Below are 26,267 nucleotides of genomic sequence, written 5' to 3'. Positions count from 1 at the left end.
GAAGAATTGGGATGGATCCATGGAAGTGGGGGGGCCGTCTGATGCCTTGTATGTTATGAAGAGTTGCCGGTGAAAAACACATCTAAAGAATGTAAATGTGACCCTCAATGTGAGTAGTTTGTCTCTTTGTAGCTGCATGAGGCTCATTCTGCTTTAACCTCTGTTGCCTGATTTTGGTCTATTTCCCCCCCCCCAAAGGGAAAAGCTTCTAACAGAAGAACTGAGAGGCCAGAATGCATGTATGAGACTTCATTAGAAACATAAATTCTTCTAGTTTATGAAAATGGGCTGGATTAGCATGTGATTAAAACACAACATACACTACAGCAGTTCAAACATGGTTCAAAATAGTTATTTTGGTAAAATAACTAAAACATACTTTGTCAACCTCTCCTAAACCTCTCCAACTGACCACATTTTGCTAAATGCTTTTACTCACTTCTATACTATTAGAAAAAAACATACTAAAGACTTAAAATGACTTCCAAAACCTTTTAACATCCATTCAAACACTGTTGATCATATTTTTTCTCATAAATCACATGGATGTGGCTGCTGGCTCTGGGAGGCGGGACTTAGCTCTGTTGCGCATTCATTAGGACTGGCTCCCATTGGATGTTTCTATCACGCTATGGTCCATTGGAAAGGGAACGTGATTGGCCACAACTGCCATGATTGACGTGTTGATAGCCAATGAGAGCTGTTTCTAAGATGGCTGCGCAGAGAGATGACGCAGCGTATTGGCGCTCCACAGTGGGAGCGCTTGCTGGGCGTCGGGGTCTGTCCCGGGGTGAAAACTAAACAGAAAAAGGCGGGGATAGTTTCTTTGTGTAGGCAGCAACGTGAAGAAAACAAACGTACCCGGGAACACGGTGCAGGGCGAGGAGACGGAACGAGGTCGGCACATGAAGTTAGCAGACAGTTAGCATGGACTCTACAGGACAATATTCCTAACCTGGAGGAATTCTTTCCATCTGTGGACACTTCCGGACTACAGGAATATTAATAAGACAGGAAAGGACGGGGACTGGAGGTTTAGGACAGACTCCAGGTAGGGAAGCGCCATCATCTTCTCCTTTTTATTTTGTTCCTTTGTTGTTGATACACGCGCCATGTGTTAAAAATAATAATTCTCTGTGTGTTGATCAGCAGATAGTATATGAGTATAGTGATGTTCTAGTGTGGAGTGTCTCCTGTCTCATGGTGTGTCTCTGTGTGGTGATCAGCTGATAGTATATGAGTATAGTGATGTTCTAGTGTGGAGTGTCTCCTGTCTCATGGTGTGTCTCTGGTTGTTGTCTTCACAGCTCATCTGTGGGACGAGACCCTTCTGACTTCAGGACGTCCGTCTGAATTAGTTCCCCCTGAAGAACAAGAATGAGTTCTCCACAAAAGGTGAGATCACTTTGACTCCAAGTGTTTGGATTAGTTTAGTCATTGGATGCTCCATGGATCTCCTCTTTACTTTAGATATCAACCTTAGGATTTCAACAGTTCAATCAAATGATAGCAAGAAAAAGAAGAATAGTTTCCCCAAAATAAACTGGAAGGACACAACAATGCAGCATTAATATTGATTGATTGACATTATTATTAAATATTGGATCATTTTATGTAAATTAGGGCTGTCAATCTTTTAATATATTAATTAAAAATTACCCCTCCCTTTTTTTTTTTTTTTTTTCCCTTTTTTTTTTTTTTTTTTTTTTTTTTTTTTTTTGTGTTTTTTTTTTTTTTTTTTTCCTCCGGTGTTTTTTTTGGGTTTTTGTTTTTTTGTGGTTACTTCTTTCCCATCACCATTTTTTGTTTATACTTTTATGTCTTGTGGAGAGAACCATCTGGAAGGGTTTAGAAACTCAACTTGTCCTCCGTAAACACTATTCATTACACCACAACATTGGTCTGCACCCCCCCAGCTGGCTTTAAACTCAGTGGGGGGTATGTTCACCTCTCTAGCCATGACTAGGGTTGGCTATCATTTGGGTTTTTACAGATACCGGTGCTAAAGCAATACTTTTAAAAGCAATACTTAAAAAAAAAATAACATAAAAAGACAGTTGGTGACATTAAAGAACAGCTGGTTTATTGCTAAGGCCAATGACTGGTAACACTTTATAATAAGGGTCCATTACAAGCATTAATTAATTAATGTAGAACTTGATGAACTATCAGTAATGTACAAGGATTAATAGTATCTCATGCATGACTTAATGCAGGAACAATACGTTAATAATTAATGCATCAATTAAGGTATTTGATTCCTCATGATTTCTCATTTATTAATGATGTTCATCATTAAAAAACGGGTGTCTGATTATTCTGGATTGCCTCCACCAAACAAGTAAATAGGAAATAAGTAACCAGAAAACTGCACGCCAAAATAGCAGTATGTGCGCAAGCGTGAACCACAGTGTTTCTTCTACCTGCGGATCTTTTACTGTCTTGACACTGTTGTCAACACTTTTTGACTAGCGAGATGGCAGCGCCCAGAAACACCAACAGCTAAAGTAGGTCATTCAAAACCTTTATTAGTAAACTCTGTGTAAACAACCAATGTTGTCAATGCTGAGTTCATGTGTAGAGCCCCTGGTGATACTTGCAGCAAAGTGTCATGCTGGGCCTAGTGTTTAAGAGAGTGATTTTTGATGTCTATCATAATAGTGCCCTAGCTCTCCAATTCAAAACGCCATTTGACTGAAAAACGAGAAAAGGGTAATTCTTAAAAGTGGCGCTTCTGTCCTAATTATGCTTTGAAACTAATAGTTTGACTCGGGTACATTCACAAAAACACCCTAGGTTGCATTTTGGCGAGAGTTACGCTTTAATGCTAGATTAGGGCTTGTGGTAGTTTCAGGCTAGCAGCTTGAACATACCGGTACCGCTGTGACTCGGAGAGTCTCTCTCTCTCTCTCTCTCTCTCTCTCTCTCTCTCTCTCTCTCTCTCTCTCTCTCTGTAATGTGTCGGTAGTCCCGGCTTTTCACTGATGACACCGAGAAGCATTTAAACGAAAGTGAGTGACAAACTGCGTTATTTTCAAATGGTGCGTGCCCATGGATTTACTATGGTTAACGTCTAGAAATATTGCCCTTGACTTTGCTTGCTGTTGGTTAGCTAGCATTGCGTCAAGCATTACTTCTCATAACTTCTTTCTCCATATCCTTGATTTTCTCATAGTAACGTTTTGTTAACGCAACCCCACGTTACCATATCTTAAGCTATGAAAGGCAAGAAACTGGTGAGTGGGCTTAGCTGATCAACAGCCGGTTTTGCTATTTTTATCATGTAAATCAACGCAAATAGACTGCTGAAGATGATTTTTAAGTAGCGCAGGGCACTGATGGACCCATAAACATTCTACATTTTATGGCAACCCTGTGTGCACACTGTCAGACATGCATACACACAAACAAACAGTGTGACCTCAATGTTATCAACTCAAGGTGTGGCACAACTCTTTACCAACTACTCAGAACCAGGCCTCAGCAGCAGAAAAGATCAGGGAAAGTGTTAAGCTTCCAGTGCCTATGTGTAATCGTAATAATGGAGGTGTGTGTGTGTGTGTGTGTGTGTGTGTGTGTGTGTGTGTGTGTGTGTGTGTGTGTGTGTGTGTGTGTGTGTGTGTGTGTGTGTGTGTGTGTGTGTGTGTGTGTGTGTGTGTGTTGAAGACTAGTTAAACAAAAATAATTTTTGTGGAAATGAGTAGTAATGAGGAAAAAGCAAATGGAGATGAATATCATATAATATAATATAATATAATAATATTTTCTTTCTCTATTTCCAAATGAGTGTCGATATATTTTGATTTTCAGAATTTCATTTTACTCCATGTGCCTATAAGGGTGGGCCGGGGTTGGTGGTAATGTAAGTATCTGGATATTTGCCACGGGGCGAGGGCTTCGATTACCTCTCTCTTTTTTGACCATACATGTGTTTGCGTCCCTGATATATACGAGTAAAGCATATCATATGTAGAGAAGGAAACTCGGCGTATGTAACAAACAAAAGTGGCAGATAATAGCAGACCGACTGAATGCTGAAACCATTGAAGGAGTCAATTGTCATTTGCACAAACAGCTGTACACTTTGCCTTAAAAGCTAGCAGTGGGAGTTAATATGTTACTTAGGAAATGTATATTTTAGCCCATACGAGAGAGAGGTATGTAGTCTACGCATCATATTCTAGCATTGTAGATAAGTAGTTGTAATTGATCTTCATGGTAAATTTCCTGAGTAACATTATCTTCTGCTCACTTTTAAGACAAAGAGTAGGCTACAACTGTTAATTTGTGTAAATGATTAGTAGTCTAACTCCTTGAATGGTATGATTATGACGGTTTCAGAGCAGTTGTTAGTAAATGTATGCTTTTTTTGTTTTTCATTTGTATTTTATTAGTGTTCAGAATCTTGCGTACACATATTTCAATTTGTCAGGTTCTATGACAAACCACATACTTATTCAAGTATAGAGATAAAAATATAAGATAAACAAACAGATATATAAATGAACCAACAAAAATAACACCATAATAACAAAGCTATAAATAAAACAGGGAGCAATCACTTTCAATATAATGAAGAAGTACAGTCAGGCCATTCATCTGAGACATAGTTGTACCACTTCTGCCAGTGTTCAAGAAATGTTTCCATTTTTTGGTTAACATGAGCTGTAATCTGCTCCATTCTGTAGATTTCTGTTACAATATCTCTCCATGAAGCAATTGTTAGGCCCTCTGGTAGTAGCCATTTTCTGGTAATAGCCTTTTTACTGGCCACCAGCATTGCATTTATCAAGTGTTTGTCCCCTTTCAGGCAACTTTGAGGTATATTTCCAAGATATAGAGTCCATAGAAATGTCCTCACGGAATATGACTTGTAAAAAAAAAAAAGTTTTTAATGCCGGGACAGTCCCAGAAGATATGGTAGTGATTTGCGCTTTGCTATCCATACTTTCTCCAGCAAACAGGGATGTTATTGCTATGATAAGATGATTGAGATGGTGTAATAAAATATCTTATACTATTTTTCCAGTTAAACTCTCGCCAGCTCATTGAGCTGGTGCATTTCCATTGATTGTCCCATATTAATGTCCATTCTTCCTCAGAAATATCTATCCCGGATTCCTTTTCCCATTTTGTTTTAATGTATGCTGTTGAATGGGTTTTAAGATCCATAAAGCGTTTATATATGGCTGATATCACCCCTTTACTGAGATTTGACTTATACGCTCTTTTAAACCGTTCTATGAGACTGAAATTAGGGGTGGGGGAAAAAATCGATACAGCATAGTATCGCGATATTTTTTGTGGCAATACTGTATCGATACACAGATGCCAAGTATCGATCTTTTATGACATATGTGTTGGTCAGTTTGTCTGCTTGACAATCCCATTTTGCAGCAATAAAATTGAAGTGAGATGACCAAATATTGAAATGTATCTTTTTAGATAAAACAGATGTTGACAAAATTGTCCTTTTCGGGACATCATTTGAAATTGGGGAAAATCTGAAGTTGGAAAAAAGGTAATACATTGCAATATATCGCAAAATATTGCAATATGTTTAAAATCGTAATGATATCGTATCGTGGCATAAGTATCGGGATGATATCGTATCGTGAGGCCTCTGGTGATTCCCACCCTAACTGAAATTAGCCTCTGTTACATTTTTAACCTTTTTGTCAACATAATGCCGTAACTGTAAATATCTAAAGAAATCCTGTTTCTCCAATAAATAATTTTCTTGAATAATTTCAAAGCTAAACAATATGTTTCCATTCATAATATTGCATAGAGCTGTTACTCCATTAGCTCACTTTTTGAATCTGGTGTCCATTTTGTTCGGTGTGAAGTCTGAGTCATATCCACACCATTTAAGAGACCGTAGATCTCCTTCTACTTTATATTCTCTAATGATATTTTTCCCTACCTTAAGAGTCAATTTGACCCATGGGTTATCAGAACTGTCTATGTAGTGTTGCAGTTTTGAATCAGCTATACTTGCTTGTATTGGAATGGGAAACAGGTTTTCTTCAATGTCTTTCCACTGTGCAGAATATGAAGGATTGCACCAGCATAAGTATAGCTCTTGTCTGGGCAGCATAATAATATTCCTTGAGGGATAGCAAACCCCATCCTCCTTTCTCCTTCGCCATCTGCAGTGTTTTGAGACGAACACTTGGTCTCTTGCCTTACCACAAGTATCTAGATAATATTTTGTCCCATTCATTTAGCTGGCATTGGGGAACTTGTATTGGTAAGGTTTGGAATAGGTATAACAATCTGGGTAATATATTCATTTTCACAGATTGTACTCTTGAGCTGAAACTAAAGAAGGGGATGAGGCTCCATCTTGTGATATCTTTGATTTTTTGGTGTATAGGAGAGTAGTTATATTCTGATAGTTTTGAGAGATCTTTTGGAATAGTTATGCCCGGGTACTTAAAGGATTTTGTTTGCCATGTCCATGGGTATTTGTCTTCCCATTCTGATGTTGGATTATAATTATATGATAACGCTTGGGTTTTACCCACATTAACCTTGTATCCTGATAATCGTCCATAAGTCTTCAGTGCCAGCATCAACTGAGGCAGAGATTGTGTTGGTTGGCTAAGGAAACCTAGTACATCTTCTGCGTAGCAAGCTAGCTTATGCTCCCTTCCCGCAATGTGAATGCCTCTTATTTCTCCGTTTTGTCTTACATATTGGATAAGTGGTTCAAGAAAAAGTGCAAACAATAATGGTGACCATGCACAACCCTGTCTTGTACCCCTTTCCAGGGTAAACCTATTTGATAAATAACCATTGACCTTGACCCTGGCAGTAGGATTATTGTATAATGATTGTATAGTTTTAACAATACCGGCATGGAAACTGTATCTGTGTAGGACTCTGTAAAGAAAATCTCAATTGACAGAGTCAAAAGCCTTCTCGGCATTTAAACTAATTATTATTGCTTCCATTTTGTTTTTCATAATATGACTCATAATATGCAAGGTCCTTCGTATATTGTCCTGTGTTTGACGTTGGAGTATGAAACCTGTCTGATCGTCATGGATCAATTTAGTCATAAACTTTTCAAGTCTTCTGGCCATAATAGAGGTGAACATCCTATAGTCCATATTTAGAACAGATATTGGTCTGAATGACGCACCCTCAGTTTTATCCTTGCCTTCCTTTTGGAATGGCAGAAATAATGGCCTCATTCCAATTATGAGGTGTTTGTGCCTTTTCCAGGACCCAGTTCAGTGCAGGGAGTATGGTAGGGATCAATTCATTCCTAAACTCCTTGTACCATTCAGCTGTATAACCATCGGAACCCGGGGATTTACCTACTTTAAGTCTACTAATTGCCGCCTGCAGTTCGTTTTCTGTTATCTTTGCCATTAGCTCTTGGTTTTGCTCTTCCGTAAGAGTGGGTAATTTCAAGGTGTTCAAGAAAGCATCGATCTGGGCTACAGTGCCTTGCGAAAGTATTCGGCCCCCTTGAACTTTTCGACCTTTTGCCACATTTCAGGCCTCAAACATAAAGATATAAAACTGTAATTTTTGTGAAGAATAACAAAAGTGGAACAAATGTGGATATTTAAATTTTAACAAATATATTGTCAAAATTCACTTTGTGCCCCTTTTGTGCGATTACAGGTGTTGGGGTATGTTCTATCAGGTTTGACACGAGACTATTTTGCCATTTTGCAAAACAGCTCGAGCTCAGTGAGGTTGGATGGGAGCGTGTACAATTTCTTTTCCACAGATTCTCGATTGATTCAGTTTTGTTGATAACCTATGTTATTTGTATTCATTGTAATTTTGTTTATTTTATGTGTTGAAGACAAATTCGTAGTCTCAGGTTTTTGCAGACTCATCGGTTTTTAATGGTCCTGTATTTTTATCAATGTAAGCTGTGCTGCTCATTTAGTGGGGGTTGATGGTGTTGTTTGTTGATTGTGCCTTCCACATGTTGGGGTTTAGAAATTTTTTTGATTCCATCATTTGTATTTATATGTTTGGTGGTGGTTTAGCGTTGTTTGTAGTGTCTTACTTTCATTTCAGACGTGTTTTTATTTACCGTGTGTGTTTGTCGTTCGGTATGGCTACACAGATTTATGTTTAACAAAATTGGTGTTTTAATTTTAGTTTTTTTGTAAGTTTGATAATATTTGTATATAATTACGGTTGATACAAAAAATTTATTTTTGTTTGAGATGTGTAACAACCAAGCAATACTTTCAACTTCTCCTCCTGGGACTCTTGTATATAATTTTTTGTATGAATTTTATTCATGCTTTGTATAAAGCATGAATCTCACTTAGTTTGTTTTTGACCTTGTTAGTCCTAGGGTCTCGTATTCTAGGAACTGTATTTTCAGCTAGTTTTTTCTTCAGTCTCCATGCCAATATTTTCATTGATTTTGGGCCACTTTCATAATATCTCTGTTTCAGGTACATGAGGTTTCTTTTAATGTCTTGTGTGGTTAAGCTTCTAATTTCATTTATGATTTTCTCAATTTCCTGAAATGTATTTCCATCTGAACAGGTCTTATGTTTCAATTCTACATTCTTCAATTTTTGTTGCAGTTCCTCTAAAGCCTTTTTTCTTTGTCTTTTCTTATGTGCAGCTATTGCTATAATTTTGGATAAAATGCAAAAATTTTTAACTGTATTTCTTTTACAACAAATACCTAACTTACTGAATAGTTTGTTTATTAAATGGAGAAATAAAATTTTGGAGAGCCTAAAATTAAATCTGCTCGCTGTGTGAATGCAATCTGCCACCACGCCAAGACCCGCCCTAGGAAGCAGCTGATTGGATGGGGTTAGGCATTTCACCTCGAGTGGTTAAGGTTAGGATACAATTGGTCACGGTTACGCTACCTTGCGTAAGCATTAGGGGTGGTACGGTTCATGAAAAAACACCGAACCGCTCAGTTCGCTAGTCTCGGTTCGGAGCGTGTGTGTACCGCACGGTTCGTCAGTACACTGTTAAGCTGCACTAACCTCTTACTGCCGTAGTGCCCACTTTATACACCTATGTTAAAACACTAACTGGAAATGATGAGCGGGACGGGCGTGACAAACGCAACCCATGGCAGCTGATTGGACGATCGCGTCACATGGGTCTGGCTGGTCCCTAATTTCAAAATAGACTGTCATGGCGGCTCATTCAGAATACGATTTCATATTGTACTAAAATAGTTCACCGAAACGTGTTTCTGAAAACATTTTAAGCGAGAAATAGGCCATGCAGTTGCTGAATCTGTCTTCATTTCAGATCGACAAAGGTCAGTTAAAAAAGATTTTCGTCAGATTTTGAGAGACACCGAGCCGACCGCTCCTCAAGTGGAGTGGGGTGCCGCTGCAGGTCACGTCACGTGCAGAAATGTGAAGTGGGAGAGAGGTTGCCCAGAGCTGGAGGATGCGCCAGCGTCGTTTATAGTCTGGTGTGTGGGAACATTTTGGATTTCATGTTACCTATGATGAAATAAAACAATATATAGAACTGCCACTGTGTGCATGTTTTGTGCAACATGCATTCAATATGCTAATTTTAGCTATATATATCATATGCTGAAGTATATTCTGGAGTGTTAAAGATTAAAAGAAAAAATAACAAGAACCGTACAGAACCGAAAACCGTGACCCTAAAACTGTGATACAAACCGAACCGTGGGTTTTGTGAACCGTACCACCCCTAGTAAGCATCATGGACACCTGGCCAATAAATGGTATTGAAGGGCAGGTCTTGGCGTGCCAGCAGGTTGTCGTTTCAATGAACGTTGGTTGGAAGATGAAAAATACAAATTATGGATTAAATGGGGACAAGCCCTATGAGTTGCCTCTTGTAAAGTCTGCAAAAAGACGTGCAGCTTTTCACAATGGGCGAGTCTGCGCTCTTGAGTCACATGAAGTAAGTTTCAACTAAGCCAACTGAAGTAGCCTGCTGTACACGTTAGCGCCAGTTAGCGCCAATTTGTTGACGCTAGTAACTTCTAGCTAGGATTTCACAGGCTAAGTGACTGAGAGTACTTGGTGTGATAATGTAATGTTAGTATTGCTTGTCCGTTATGGCACGTTAATTTGTGGAATATGCAGTGAACATAGTCAAAGTTACATCACAGTAACTGTAACGTTACTACCCGCAAATTAAAACCTGAAACCCAGTGTATAACAACAATCGTTGATTGCTGAACAGAAATCGTGTCAGATGGAGTGTCATACAAGTAGCCTACTGTAAGGTTGAGGTTGGCCTTATGCAACATTTATGCTCTATTCCAGTATGTATTTGTCTTGGCAATGAAGTACAATTTATTTCAATTAATATAGGCTATTTATCAGGAAGGTGCCTGTGCACTGTCAGTCTTCTGGGTTAAAATGGAATTACAGGTTGTTGTTGCACTGTCTCAGATTTAGTTCAAACCTTGTCTATATCAAGAATTTGTCCCAAAACCAAGGCCTGTAAAATATTTCTGTTCAAATCCTATGTCTTCATATTTTCAGCCCTTGAAATTACTTCAGTTTTACAGCCTGAAAATCACATTATCTGGGAAGCAATATTTGGACATTAATTCATAGGCAGCCCAAACCTTGTAGGTTGGAAGATAAACATGTCAATATGACTGAACCATTACCATTAAGTTTGTACGGCATGCCCTAGATTTGGAAAAAAGTGTAAAAGGACATTAAGGGTCAGAGGTGGGTAGAGTAGCCAAACATTGTACTCAAGTAAAAGTACTGTTACTTCAGAATAATATGACTCAAGTAAAAGTAAAAAGTAGTCATCAAAATAATTACTTGAGTAAGAGTAAAAAAGTACTTGGTGAAAAAACTACTCAAGTACTGAGTAACTGTTGAGTAACGTCTGATTTATTTTTTAACACAAGCATTCAATCAGACGGACAAAAATACAAAATAATCATCTTTAGGCAAATTATAGTTCATCCAATCAATAAAATAAATTTTAATTAATTAATTAATAAAAAATAGCTTAAATTAAAATAATCCAGGTAAATTCAAGTACTTAAAAAATAAAATCAATAAAAAATAATACATAAAAAATAAATAAGTACAAGTAACACAAATTTCCAAACCTTTACACTTTTTTTTACCAGGCTCTGCAGGCAGAACTAGAACAAGGTAATGGAGCTGCTGTTTGGCACTTTTACTAAGTAAAAGTGCTAATGCTTTCAGTCACAAAGGTGGATCACTTGTTATCGGGTTCAATCGCCGTGGTAACTTATGCTGGACGCCTAACCTGGTCGGGAGCAGGTTATGTTGGAGATTAGAGATCAACTGGTGTAAAAGCACCGCCTACCGACCAATCAATACTCGATTGATAACGGCGTCACTGTTCTTAGAAGATCAGGTGGAGCTCGGTGCGCGGAGAGAGAGAGAGGGGGAGAGAGAAAAAGAGAGGGGTGTGCTCATACAAAAAACATTTAGTGACCGACAGCCCCGTTAACATTCCCTGATGGGTATATTTGCCGTGTGTAATGCGCACAGCGGTTTGAATTATGTTTTTTATATTTTTTATTTGCTCTCACGATCGCTTCCACTGCCAGGGTTGCAACTGAAATAAAAGGCTAAAGCAATGACAGTTTATGGAAGGTACAAGTGTACTTATGGTCATATCTTGTGCCTGACTGATGGGGAAGTGATATTGATAAGGGTTGTGCGCATCTACAGCGTCGGCTATTTTTGTTTTGCCAGCTGTCCTTCCTGTTTTAGGAAGCAGCGACTGTATTGCGTTTTGCCTGTAAAACCGAGTCTGTGTTCTTCATATTTATGTAGAATTATAGTTTGCTCTTCTTATGTAAAATATGTGGCTATTATTGGTCATGTTGTGCAAACATCACCTCTTTTATGTGAACAAGTGTGGCTGCATTGGGAAACCCTGGGTTGATTGAACTAGTTAACCAGCGTCGTGACACAGCTTGTGGGACCGCGGTGGTTAGGTTAGGTGAAGCCGGGTAACTGAAAGAGATCCAGGACATGTTGATCTGGCCTCTGGCGTGTTCCTCCTCGTCTGGGTCTGCATTGCCGACGGCTGATTCTGACATTGCCATTTTTGTTTTGCTGCGACTGTAAACTAACCCATCCCGCCGCTGAGTTTGAGTATGGTGACGTGACGAGACTGCACAACTACGTGTTTGATTGGTGAAACACAGTCACGTGGTAGAGCCTTTGCAGTCGTCTCTCTCTGTCAAAATAAAACATTAAAATGAGGGCGTGCGCGGGGATAATACAATGACGCCGTAGAAAACCAAAGAGGTAAAAAGAAAAGTAACGAGCTCATTGTAGCCTAATGTAGCGGAGTAAGAGTACAGTTTCTTCTTCACAAATCTACTCAAGTAAAAGTAAAAAGTATAGTGATTTAAAACTACTCCTAGAAGTATAATTTTTTCAAAAACTTACTCAAGTAAATGTAACTGAGTAAATGTAACTCGTTACTACCCACCTCTGTTAAGGGTAGCATAACCTTTCAGCAAAATCTTTTTTAATGATTAACAGTTTAAACACACACATACAGTGCCTTGCGAAAGTATTCGGCCCCCTTGAACTTTTCGACCTTTTGCCACATTTCAGGCTTCAAACATAAAGATATAAAACTGTAATTTTTTGTGAAGAATCAACAACAAGTGGGACACAATCATGAAGTGGAACGAAATTTATTGGATATTTCAAACTTTTTTAACAAACAAAAAACTGAAAAATTGGGCGTGCAAAATTATTCAGCCCCCTCTAAGTTAATACTTTGTAGCGCCACCTTTTGCTGCGATTACAGCTGTAAGTCGCTTGGGGGATGTCTCTATCAGTTTTGCACATCGAGACTGACATTTTTGCCCATTCCTCCTTGCAAAACAGCTCAAGCTCAGTGAGGTTGGATGGAGAGCGTTTGTGAACAGCAGTTTTCAGTTCTTTCCACAGATTCTCGATTGGATTCAGGTCTGGATTTTGACTTGGCCATTCTAACACCTGGATATGTTTATTTGTGAACCATTTAATTGTAGATTTTGCTTTATGTTCTGGATCATTGTCTTGTTGGAAGACAAATCTCCATCCCAGTCTCAGGTCTTTTGCAGACTCCATCAGGTTTTCTTCCAGAATGGTCCTGTATTTGGCTCCATCCATCTTCCCATCAATTTTAACCATCTTCCCTGTCCCTGCTGAAGAAAAGCAGGCCCAAACCATGATGCTGCCACCACCATGTTTGACAGTGGGGATGGTGTGTTCAGGGTGATGAGCTGTGTTGTGCTTTACGCCAAACATACGTTTTGCATTGTTGCCAAAAATTCGATTTTGGTTTCATCTGACCACAGCACCTTCTTCCACATGTTTGGTGTGTCTCCCAGGTGGCTTGTGGCAAACTTTAAACAACACTTTTTATGGATATCTTTAAGAAATGGCTTTCTTCTTGCCACTCTTCCATAAAGGCCAGATTTGTGCAGTATACGACTGATTGTTGTCCTATGGACAGAGTCTCCCACCTCAGCTGTAGATCTCTGCAGTTCATCCAGAGTGATCATGGGCCTCTTGGCTGCATCTCTGATCAGTCTACTCCTTGTACGAGCTGAAAGTTTAGAGGGACGGCCGGGTCTTCGTAGATTTGGGTCAGTGGTCTGATACTCCTTCCATTTCAATATTATCGCTTGCACAGTGCTCCTTGGGATGTTTAAAGCTTGGGAAATATTTTTGTATCAAAATCCGGCTTTAAACTTCTCCACAACAGTATCTCGGACCTGCCTGGTGTGTTCCTTGTTCTTCATGATGCTTTCTGCGCTTTAAACGGACCTCTGAGACTATCACAGAGCAGGTGCATTTATACGGAGACTTGATTACACACAGGTGGATTCTATTTATCATCATTAGTCATTTAGGTCAACATTGGATCATTCAGAGATCCTCACTGAACTTCTGGAGAGAGTTTGCTGCACTGAAAGTAAAGGGGCTGAATAATTTTGCACGTCCAATTTTTCAGTTTTTTATTTGTTAAAAAGTTTGAAATATCCAATAAATTTCGTTCCACTTCATGATTGTGTCCCACTTGTTGTTGATTCTTCACAAAAAATTACAGTTTTATATCTTTATGTTTGAAGCCTGAAATGTGGCAAAAGGTCAAAAAGTTCAAGGGGGCCGAATACTTTCGCAAGGCACTGTATCTATCAGAAAAATGAATCAGTACACATAGAACAAAATAGAATTAAACGAAAACATAGTGCGACCATAGACAAAAACTAAACTATAAATACATTTTAGGAAAAAAAAAATATATATATATATATATATATATATAATAAAAAAAGGAAAAGAGACAGTGATGCACAGAGGCCTTGAGTTTACAACCTTGCCTATATGTAGGTACAGTATTCTATCAAAATGTATCCATCAGTCATGTTTTCTAGTTAAATGCTACGCTTATGAGCCAGAATGCCATTAAATGCCCAAAGTGTATGAATGATACTTCCCCCATTTCAAGTTGTACTCCTCCACTTTATCAAGCAACCTATAGGACAATTGTTCAAGGGCAGCCAGCTGACCCAGAGCGGCGCGCCATGAGTCCAGTGCTGGTGCAGAGGGGGCTTTCCATTCTTTGACCAGAAGTTTCCGGCCTAACATGAGGACAGTCTGGGTCCAGTTAGAGAGTGGAGGGGTCATGTCACTTAATGCAGAGGGGTCCCCCAAAATAAACAGACTAGGGGTGAATGGGATATTCTGGTCGACAATTTCCTCTACGGATGTATGTAGGGAAGACCAAAATGCCTGAAATCTTGGGCAACTCCAGAGCATGTGTACTAGGGTACCACTTTTGTCCTGACACCTCCAGCATTCCGAGTTATCAACCAAACCAACCTTATGCAGCCTGGATGGTGTCCAATAGATTCTATTCAGTATTTTGAATTGAATAAGTCGCGTTCGCAGTTCCCTCAACATTTTTTTCCCATTTCTAAGAATTCTGCCCCATTCTGCATCTGTGAATGACACCTTTAGGTCAGTTTCACATGTCCTTTTAAGGGACAATATATTAGAGTCCAAGGCTGTAATGATCATAGCGTAGTAAGCAGAGGCTTCATGGCCGCGCCCAAAAAATTTTAGGATCTTCTCTAACATGTCACCGCTCGGAGGGACTAACGAAGGAGAGCCGAAGACCTGCACCAGGAGGTGTCTTAACTGAAAATACTTCCATTGTTGATTACGTGGTAAGTCAAATTCCTGTCTAAGTGCCTCAAAAGATTTTAATGTCCCAAAATGGTACAAGTCTCCGAGCACCCTAATCTCTTTTTGCAACCAGAGCCTCCAAAGGAAGGGAGATTTATTTATACAGAGCTTAGGATTTTGCCAGATCCCGGCAGACTGGTGCAAATACGGATCAAATTTAAAGATCTTAGCTACTCTCTTCCAGACCCACTATTCAGTGGGACAAAATGGGATGTGACTGATTCTGTTGGGCTAATTTAGCTGTGATGTACGCTATGGGTGTGAGAGGGGAGGACACTGAACTTTCGAGGTGGAACCACAGGGGAGCTCTCTCCGGGGGTAAAGACCACTGTGCCATATGCCTAATGGTGAATGCATAATGGTAAAAGAGCAAGTTGGGCACACCTAATCTTCCTCTGTCCACTGGCCTCTGCAGCTTTCGCAGGTTCATCCTGGGGCGTTTGTTCCACCTTTTTTGTTTTTAAATTGACTCAGGCAGGTTAGATAGAAAGCAAAGTCTTCTTAGACAATGATACATTTTGAAAAATAAAACGTGTTTTGCTTAAATATCTGATCCTTCTGCTTTTACGAAACACAATTTTGGCTGTTTATAGTATTATGTCTGTTAATGTGACAAAAACACTAAATAATAATTTTTACTATGTATTGGTATATATTTTTACGGTGGTGTAAGGTGCTGGAAAAAGCTTTAAAATGGACCTTAAAAGTGCTTGAATTTGACCTTAGAAAAGGTGTACGAACCCTGCCTCTTAAAACCACCTTCATAGTATCCCATAATATATGAGGTGAGACCTCATTATATGATTAAATTCTAGGAAAACACTTATTTCTTTCCTGATGTCTTGTTTGAAACGAGGATCATTAAGTAGGGCAGAGTTAAGTTTCCACACAGTATTTCGGGGTGTCAGGTCAAGGTCAGCCGTTAGATATATAGGTTCATGGTCACTCAAATCAATTGTTCCAATATCACATGCATGTATTTTATCTTTGTCCCTTCCAAATGTTATGAAATAGTCTATTCTTGTGTATATGGAGTGAGGAGCAGAGTAGTGGGTGTAATCTCTTCTTTGTGGGAATAGTTTTCTCTGTATATCAATAAGTCCCACATCCTTGAAAAGTGTGTTGACTTTTCTGTATAGAGATTTTGTTTCAGTTTTACCACTTCAGGAGTCAAGTTGTGGCTGTAGATGGATATCACACCCACACACACACACACACATTAGCAGGCCTTCTGTTTCTGTTATTATGATATCAATTATCTTCTGAAAAAAAAAACATATCACTTCCTGGTGGTGCATAGATATTGAGTAAAGTTATGATATTTCCATCTATATTTCCCTTTATTAGAACATACCTACCCTCCTTATCTTTAATTTCAGATATTTTATTCAAAATTGATCTGTTTAGAGATAAGAATTGCTACTCCTCTCCTATGTCCTAGCTTATATGATGAAAAAAACAAGTTAGTAAATCCCATTCTCTTCAGTTTTTCATGCTCCTTATCATTTAAGTGGGTTTCTTGTAAATATACCACATGTGCCCTCACTTTCTTCATTTTAGTCAGACTTTTTGTGCGTTTGATGGGATTTAGCAGCCCGTTAACATTATATGAAATTATCTTAACCTTGCCACTAGCCATAAACTATGCATCTTTATGCTCAAACAAGTTTCAAGTGATTTACTCCCTAAAAAAAAGACAATTAAGAACATTTTCCAACAATAAAACAAAAAGCATAATAACAGAGATTCCAAGGCTGAGGTTCCCTCAGTGTCTTCTGGTACATTAAATATCCGGAGATTTTTCCGTCTGGACCTACCTTCTAGGTCGAGTACTTTGTTATCGAGCCGGGCCATTTCTTTTATCAATTTCGACACCACTTGTTCCACGTTCTGAGTGAGGTCTTCTACCTCACCAACGCAATTCTCCACATCCTCAACTCTTTGGTCAACTGTAGTGAGTTCAACCTTGATGTCATTCAATTGTTTATCATATCTTGACGGAAGTCACGAATCTCCTCCAGAACATTAGCTTGGCTGGTATTAGCCGCCGTGGCTTGGTTTGAGCTAGCCTCCCCATGAGGTGAGCTAGAAGTATCTCGGCCAACTACCTTGGTTTGCTGTTCAGTACCTTTTTTTCCGGTTGCTTCCCTTGTTCTCGTTTTCGCCCCAGACATTTTGACCGTTTATAAGTAAAAATGAGTATTACTTGAATACTTTTGGGGGCAAAATAAATTGATTCTTGGAGGAGCTGTGCTCTTAAGCAGCCATTCGCTGTGCTGACGTCACCGGAACCGTAAATGTATGTTTTTAGGCTGCTTATGTATTCAGGCGGTCCACGATCGTCTGCCACGCCTTCTCTCGCTGTTTGATTACAGCGTTACAGTTGTTTCCTTACAACTTGCCTGAAATATAGAGTAGAATATTTCAGAACTAGAATTATAAAGAGTACATTTGCTTCAATAATAAAATGTGTCCAACTGGCACATATATTCCTTATTTTTGCCGTAAATTATTGTATGAAGAGTTAAAATTTTAAGTGAGAGCAAGTTCAGGGTTTAAAGAAAGTTATTCACTAACTCTCTCTCTTTCTGTTTGTTGGTTGCTATAGGAACAGAGAGGAGGAGAGGGACCCAAACGTCACCACTGTCAGCACTGTGACAAATCCTTCACAATATCTACATATTTAAAGATTCATCAGAGAGTTCACACTGGAGAGAATCTACACAGCTGTGATCAATGTGGGGCAGCTTTCACACGACAGGTTAAACTTAAAAGACATCAACGCATTCACACTGGGGAGAAGCCGTACAGCTGTGATCAATGTCGGGCAGCTTTCACAAGACAGGAACACCTAAAAACCCATCAACGCCTTCACACTGGAAAGAATCTACACAGCTGTGATCAATGTGGGGCAGCTTTCATACGACAGAGTCACCTAAAAAACCATCAACGCATTCACACTGGAGAGAGGCCATACAGCTGTGATCAATGTGGGGCAGCTTTCACACAACAGGGTGACCTAAAAAACCATCAACGCATTCACACTGGAGATAAACAATACAGCTGTGATCAATGTGGGAAAACTTTTTCTCTTAGAAGTAGCCTTAAAAGACACCAGCTTATTCACACTGGAGAGAAGCCGTATTGCTGTGAACAGTGTGTGTCAACTTTTTCTCAGAGTAGTCACCTTAAAAGACACCAGCTCATTCACACTGCCTCGTAGTGAACATGTTTCAGAGCCAAGCTGTTTCCTCCTGCCTCCTCCTCATGCCCTGATAGCTGTGTTATATTCTATAAGGCTGACCAGCAGTAACTTTATCTTCTGAACAGCATGCATGTTATCTTTGCTACGACTACATATTACGCGCCCTCCCTTTTAAAGGGATTAATTCTCAAAATTAGCTTTTGTTCCTGTAATAAAATATTTTGATTTCAGGGTTCAACTTTGTCCCTTAAGACGAAGAAAATAAGAAATTCTTCATAACTGAGAAGCATGTCTGCTGCTTAAAATAACGAACAGTTAATGTGTTTAAACTGCATCTGTGCCACTGCCATTTTGAGATGAAGAACTGATCTTAAAGACTCAAAGAAAAATATTTTTGTACTGCTTTTGGATGTTCATGTGAAAGAAAGCAACATGGAATAACACAGATAAAAATAATTAGTTTTACAATATTTAATTATTACAAAAGCGTTTAATTTAATATCACTATTGATGTCGTTAAAGCCTATTTTAGGGGTGATGAAGCTACCCAAAAAAGTTCTTAAGCTCCCCCAAATATGTTTTATTTATATTTCACGAACTGTCAGCTGGTGGATCATGCAGAGACGGAGGCTCAATGAGCGCCTGCGTGCACGTAACGGTATGTGGACGAGTGAGGTAGAAAGTGACTGAAGAGAGAAGAGCGCCAGGCGGCATAAAAAACAAAGCAGTAAATCTGAGAAATAAAACGTTTTCACCGATTCCTCACTCGAAATGTAACTGTAGCAAGCATCTCACTATCACTAACGTTATCCACATTCATATTTAGAAACAACAAATAATATATCCAGCAACAAAAAGGCGGAAAGTCAAAAGTTAGACAGAATTACAAAGAGTCAATGGCTATGGAGATGATACACCGTCTTGTCTCGTATCATTGGTGTAAACTGGCAGCTTTCAGAACGCTGCGTTGCAAGTAGCTGCAGCATTCATCACATCGCAAATCTTTGGCCTTAACTTGCTACTACTACTACTACTACTACTACTACTAGTAGTAGTAGTAATAATAATAATAATAATAATAATGATAATAATAACTTGGATTAATATAGCGCCTTTCAAGGTACCCAAGGTCGCTTAACAAATAGGGGGGGGGGGTTAGGGGTCAAATCACTTAGTGAAAAGAAATGTTTTGAGGTGCTTTTTGAACATGGGCAAACAATGTGTGAGTGGAATTGTTAAGACTTTTACTTGCTTAACTTTAGCTATGTTTCCTCGAGGTAAAGATAAAGAGATATTTTAGCTGGCTATGGTAAACAATAGCTAGAGTGAATGAATGAAATACAAGAACAAACCTAGTTAGCTATCCGAAACTCTCTATTCTTTGCCATTAATATAGCCTGCTATCTCTATAGTATTAAAAACAATATAAGTCCCCACAGAATGTTGTCACTGAAAACTAAATTTCATAGTGTCACTGGTAATGTTATTGTACCGTTATATCATTCAGCAGATGGACACTGGAATATATGAGATGTCAGGGCAGCTGATTCTGAGGGAAGCAGCTTGATTGAGGTCAGTAACGTTAGTGGTCTACAGCAATGGTTCTCAAAGTGTGGTCCAGGGGTTCCAGGGGGTCCCCCAGCAAATTATTTTCGCTATAATTCCATCCATAATTAACAGATTGTTTCATAGATTTATTCATAGACTCATTCATAGTCTTTCTGTAATAAAACATCTAAAAGCAAAAATCCTATGAGATGACAAAATCTAAGGTATAGCCTAAAAATAATTAGGCTATGCCTAAAACAGCTGGTTGGATTCAGGGGGAAGTTTAAGAGCTGAAGAAGGCTGTGGAATTTGGTCAAAAGCTCCAAATGAGAGAATGTGAGCCTTGTGTTGAGAATGATATGTTAAAGATGTATTCCCATTATTTGTTTTTGTCTGCTTTATACATATTCTTGTTTTATTATTTGTAGTTTAACATTATCTGTTCTTACTTTGTGTACCTTTCATTTCATAATGTATATTTTACATTTTATATTCACTATTTGTATTTTCCGTCTCTGAATATGGTTTAACATCTGTTCAGATTTGTTCACTGTAAAAAGGAGAACTTTAAATTGCTCATCTTACTTTGATTTTGAATTAAACTGGAAAAAAATACGTAATGGCATTGTAAACTATGTTAAAGTAGTTACTTCAACTCACTATATTAAGTTTCTGGTGATAAGTTGGTCTCAATGCAAAATGTCTGGTGGCGCAACTTTGAAATTGTAGTTGGACTGAAGTTGAGGCCAGGTCAAGTACTCTGTGCATGCTTCATGCTAAGAACAGGGTTTCCTGAGCAGTTTTGCAGGGTTTTTTTATAGAATACTTCTGGTTCTGCTGGGAACTCTGAACACAAAAAAACTATTTTAAACATATTTGACAGATTTATTTAATCAGATCTTCTTGTTCTCTTTAGTGTTTGTGTTCGAACTCTAAATGTTTGACAAGTTTTTCTGCGGTCGGAATACAAACATCATCAGGTATATATTGGAACAAAAAGACATTGTAGTGAACACATAAGTCACAACGATTAATCAGAAGATCAGCTGTTCCTCTCGCCCTGTTTGGTCCGATCACTATTTGTCTGTAACTGACGTCTTTGGTTCCTCTCACTGCAGCTCGATCACTCTCTGCAAAAGACAATTATGTTACTACGTGATGATAAGTGATGTAGCAGTCCTGTTAGTGTAATGCTACTGCAGTACGTAATACAACAATAGTATTTCATGAAGATTATTTATCAGGATACAGGAAGTCTGATTCAAATAAAAGTTTAAATTGACATTTTGGCAGGAGATTGGCATGGTGTTTTGGTCCCAAAACAGGACTTTCCTGTCCTGGAGGTGTTTATTTTAACCCAAACCACAACCTAATCCTGGTTAGACTTTTGGTGCCTAAACTTAACCATCACAAGAGCAACATAACGGTGACTGATCGTCGTTTCACAGCATTTAAAAGAACGCCATATTTCCTCCGATATCATACGAATACAGGCGCGTTGTGCATCAATTACACAATTTCCGTAAGATACATTAATCACATGAGATGTGACAGGTAGATGATTTATTATTACTTCCTGCTTCCTGCAGTAGCAACCTAATGCTAACACTTCCAAGCCTATCATTAATATTCACTGTCTTTTAGCTCTGTTCTTTTGAGGTAAATAGTAAAACAAAAATGCATCTTTATGCAGATGATGCTGTTTTATGTAGCGTTGCTGATTCTGTTTATCAGTTTTTAATTTTGTTGTATTATGTTTTTGATATATTTTATGTATATTCATCTTCATCTATCGCTGAATAAATTTACCCAGCATGCCCTCTGAGGGTTTCCTTAGTATTTCTTTTTTTACTTGAATGTAACATTGTTGTTGATTTTAACGTGCTAAATAAAAAAAATCTATAAAAAAAGTATTTTCTTGATTAATTGATTCATTAATCTTGGTAGATGAAATGTGATAATAACAATAATAATAATTATTACCATTATTATTATTACTATTATTTGAAGAGAACATGTTTATTAGAATAATGGTGCCAATTTTAATTTTATCCAAGAAACTCATGTTTCAGAAACAGATCAGTGTCATTGTGGAGGAGTCAGAGGGGAAGAGATGTGGTTTTATATTATTATTAGAGATGTCAGCAAATAGGTTTTATATTATTATTAGAGATGTCAGTAACAGGTTTTATATTATTATTAGAGATGTCAGTAACAGGTTTTATATTATTATTAGAGATGTCAGCAAACAGGTTTTATATTATTATTAGAGATGTCAGTAACAGGTTTTATATTATTATTAGAGATGTCAGTAACAGGTTTTATATTATTATTAGAGATGTCAGTAACAGGTTTTATATTATTATTAGAGATGTCAGCAAACAGGTTTTATATTATTATTAGAGATGTCAGTAACAGGTTTTATATTATTAGAGATGTCAGCAAATAGGTTTTATATTATTAGAAATGTCAGTAACAGGTTTTATATTATTATTAGAGATGTCAGTAACAGGTTTTATATTATTATTAGACATGTCAGCAAATAGGTTTTATATTATTATTAGAGATGTCAGTAACAGGTTTTATATTATTATTAGAGATGTCAGTAACAGGTTTTATATTATTATTAGAGATGTCAGCAAACAGGTTTTATATTATTATTAGAGATGTCAGTAACAGGTTTTATATTATTATTAGAGATGTCAGCAAATATGTTTTATATTATTATTAGAGACGTCAGTAAAATGTCAGCATTGGTCGCTCTACTGCAGGGAAAGTTTAAAGGTCATGTCATCAAGCACCTAATACAGACACATGGTAGATGGATCATACTTATTACCAGTCTCTAACAACCAATCCTCTTCAGGTAGAACTGGTTGTCTATCTACAGATTGAAGGAGTCTACGTCGGCAGAGAGAGAGACCGAGGGAGAGAGAGAGAGAGAGACAGAGGGAGAGAGAGAGAGAGAGAGGCTGAACTAGGATTTAGCATTTGTGTTACGGCTCCTGCAATATCTTTTTCTAAGGTTCACACACACACACATGAACACACACATGCACGTTTGACTGCTTCCTTTCTTATACACATTTCCTCTTTTTCTAGCCGACTGTCTGGTACGTGATGTTACCATCAGTGGCGGCTTGTCAATAGAGGGCGCTGGGGCGCCGCCCCCATCAAAATTCCAAGAATATAAATGTTTACAAAAATGAAATAAAAATAAAAAATAAAATAGTTAACTCATACGATGTTCGCTGGAAGAAAAAAAGAGGATAAAGGATTTTGGAGCGGACCAACCTGATTTACAAATCCAGCAGCAGGATGAGGCCAGTGAGCGAGGGCGAAGCTACACCGGAGCTACTGATGGAGTCGGCTGGCTGGATGTGATGTTAGAATTTCTTTTTGCTTTCCCTGTCTTTTATTTTAAAAGTGTCGGCACTGAGGTTTTGTGGACAACAACGGGGTTAAGAGACCAAAAAATCTCTCTGAATAATGCAAACGTCATGAAAGTAGTCGCAGACATCTTGATAATAACATGAAGCTAACCTTTTTGGGCAGAGTTAGCATTGCTGAACAACTAGATGAAGGCTACAGGATTAGCATTAGAAGACACAACGATGAGGTGACACTAAATGGACACGTACTGTCCAGGATAATAGACTGTGTGACATTTTGTGAAGCTGACAAAAACAACGTGCAAGAAAGATTTTTTGAGTTCATCCCTCTGCAGTCAGCTACAGCTGAGTCCATTGCTACTGCCCTAACAGAGCGTCTTGCTACTATCCTTCCTGAGGATCAGAAAAGTAAGCTCATCTGCCAGGCATATGATGGGGCCAGCGTGATGAGGGGTGCCACTTCAGGTGGAAAATACAAGATGTGTACCCAAATGCCCACTACATCCACTGCTATGCACATCAGCTCAACCTGATAATGCAACAGGCCACCTCTCACATATCCAAGGTTTTGGCAGCTTTTTTTCCAAGTCACCCAAGTGGACATGTTTTCTGGATAAAGTGGTTGCCCATAGACTGCCAAGATCCAGCTCTTCACTCTCGCAAGGAATCTCATTTGCTGTTTTGAAAGCAGACAAGACTCAGGTGACTTTGACCCCAATACTGTCAGGTATGTCTGAAGGAAAGGAGAGCAAAATGTATGTTCAAGTAGTTAACATGCTTCTTATGTTTGTAACTTGAATCTTGTATCATATTGTCTTGCTCTTCTTAAATACAAAATACATAGTTGTTTAAATAAAGTAGTGCTGGTTGTTTTCCCAGTTTCAAAGTACTGCTTTGCATTTATTTTTGTAGTATGCAGTTCAATGTGCAGTTAGTGCAGTTAGTTACATGCTGTTTTCAGTTAGGCTACTGTCTTATGTTTCCTTACATGACCTCCTGTGTATGAAATATGTAGCTAGGCCATGATGTGATAACATGTATGTTGAATAGCCTAGGTGGTAGTAGACTTCACACATTGCATTTCAAGCAGATGATTATTATGAGTATGCGTAATGATTACTGTGAAGTGTAATGTCACCATCAGCACATCTAGGAAGTTGTATTTACAATAGTCCTCTTTGTTCTTCCCATCATGAAACAATTTCTGTGTTATTAATTTGTCGCTTTCTGTCTTTCTTTATTTTAGAGGAAGCATTCCAGTGTCTCGCAAAGAGCAGACATGGCGTCAGATGATGGTGGTGAACGAAGTGCCATGCCCCCCCCACACCTCCTCTCAAACAAGCAACACTCAGCACCTCAGCAATCACCCAAAGGAAAGTCACATGTTAGATGTAACAGCAAATTCTTTACAGACACTTTTAACAGCTGAGTAAATAAAGAAACTGAAAAGGGAATATTGGTCAGTTCTTCTCTTTTTTAACCAAGCACAACATCTTTTGCATATACATACCCTTATAATCTTTGTTCCTCTACAGCAAATGATAATATATTGTACTTTCAGGGAGACTTGGGCCTAACACATTCAGCCAGTTGGAACAGAAGAACACACCAGAATAGGCCTGTTTAGCAAGCAGGATTTGGTGGCCGCATTCCTACTCTTATAACATGCAATTCAATGTGGAAGTAATCCAAGTATTCAGAATACGTTACTCAGATTGAGTAATGTAACGGAATACGTTACAAATTACATTTTTGGGCATGTATTGTGTATTCTATAACAAAATAGGTTTTCAAAGTATCCTTCCCAACACTGTGCACAATATACTCCTGAGACTACTGCACAATATACTCCTGAGACTTGTTAAGTCTTAACTAGCTTCTTAATATTCTACACAACACACAGACTACAGACGCTCTATGTCTGTAGTCTGTGCTTGTAAAGTTTAATGAGGCTGTGATTATCCTCAAGGTCACAATAGGTCAATATATACACTAAGGCCAACTTTAAAAAATCGGACTCAAGGGACAAGGGTTATAAGGAATGGTTACAGTTTGGCTTATAAAATCATTAAGCGTTGATTCGTGTATTTATTTATTTATTTATTTTTTATTTAATGTTTATTTGGCAGGGACAAATGCATAGAACATTGCTTTATAAAGAATACAAAGTAGATGCCATGCATACAGGTTTATAGCCATGACTAATTTGCAACCCCTGTCCCTGTTTAGGCTTTTAAAATTAAAACAGAAAGTACAGAATATTAATATAAAATTTGTAACTATTAAAATACATACAATAAATACAGATTAACGTGTACAGGGAAAAAAAATTTCGTGATGGTCAGCACGTTTTTTAAACTGATGTATTATATATATTTTAAGAGGCAGGACCCAGATCTGAACTTTCCACAGCTTGTTTAATATACAGGCAATTTTTTAAGTAAGGCTTTCTAGATAAATAGAATGCAATGATGCTTAGAGGTGTGTGTGTGTGTGTGTGTGTGTGTGTGTGTTTGTGTGTGTTGCTGTGTCCCGTGGCTTCAGATGGAGGTAGAACTAACAGACTTGTTGCTGCCCTTCAGCTCTCACAGTTGGCTTTGACTTCATGTATTAACTTCTAGCTGTGTTCTCATCAACGTCACCATCTGCTAGAAGAATTGGGATGGATCCGTGGAAGTGGGGGGGCGTGGGGGGGCGCCTGATGCCTTGTATTAGAAGAGTTGCGAAAGACGTCGTGAAAACACATCTAAAGAATGTAAATGTGACCCTCAATGTGAGTAGTTTGTCTCTTTGTAGCTGCATGAGGCTCATTCTGCTTTAACCTCTGTTGCCTGATTTTGGTCTATTTCCCCAAAGGGAAAAGCTTCTAACAGAAGAACTGGGAGGCCAGAATGCATGTATGAGACTTCATTA

General features: G+C 38.4%; 1 long non-coding RNA gene and 1 pseudogene across 2 annotated transcripts; one reads left to right on the top strand and one right to left on the bottom strand.

The window, feature by feature from the left end:
- Positions 1–26,267, bottom strand: part of LOC120572754 — a 572,223-nt pseudogene that overhangs the window by 361,917 nt on the left and 184,039 nt on the right.
- Positions 791–24,773, top strand: LOC120572964. 2 transcript variants are annotated; one of them, XR_005641533.1, is made up of 3 exons: positions 791–1,051; positions 1,308–1,395; positions 24,601–24,773. It is a non-coding gene; the product is annotated as an uncharacterized LOC120572964 (long non-coding RNA). The 2 variants fall into 2 exon arrangements; XR_005641532.1 differs by lacking the exon at positions 24,601–24,773 and adding an exon at positions 17,818–17,868.

Source organism: Perca fluviatilis, chromosome 14, assembly GCF_010015445.1.
Source record: "Perca fluviatilis chromosome 14, GENO_Pfluv_1.0, whole genome shotgun sequence".
Taxonomy (NCBI): domain Eukaryota; kingdom Metazoa; phylum Chordata; class Actinopteri; order Perciformes; family Percidae; genus Perca; species Perca fluviatilis.
Note: the sequence above shows the minus strand (reverse complement) of the source record. Positions and strands in the feature narration are given on the sequence as shown.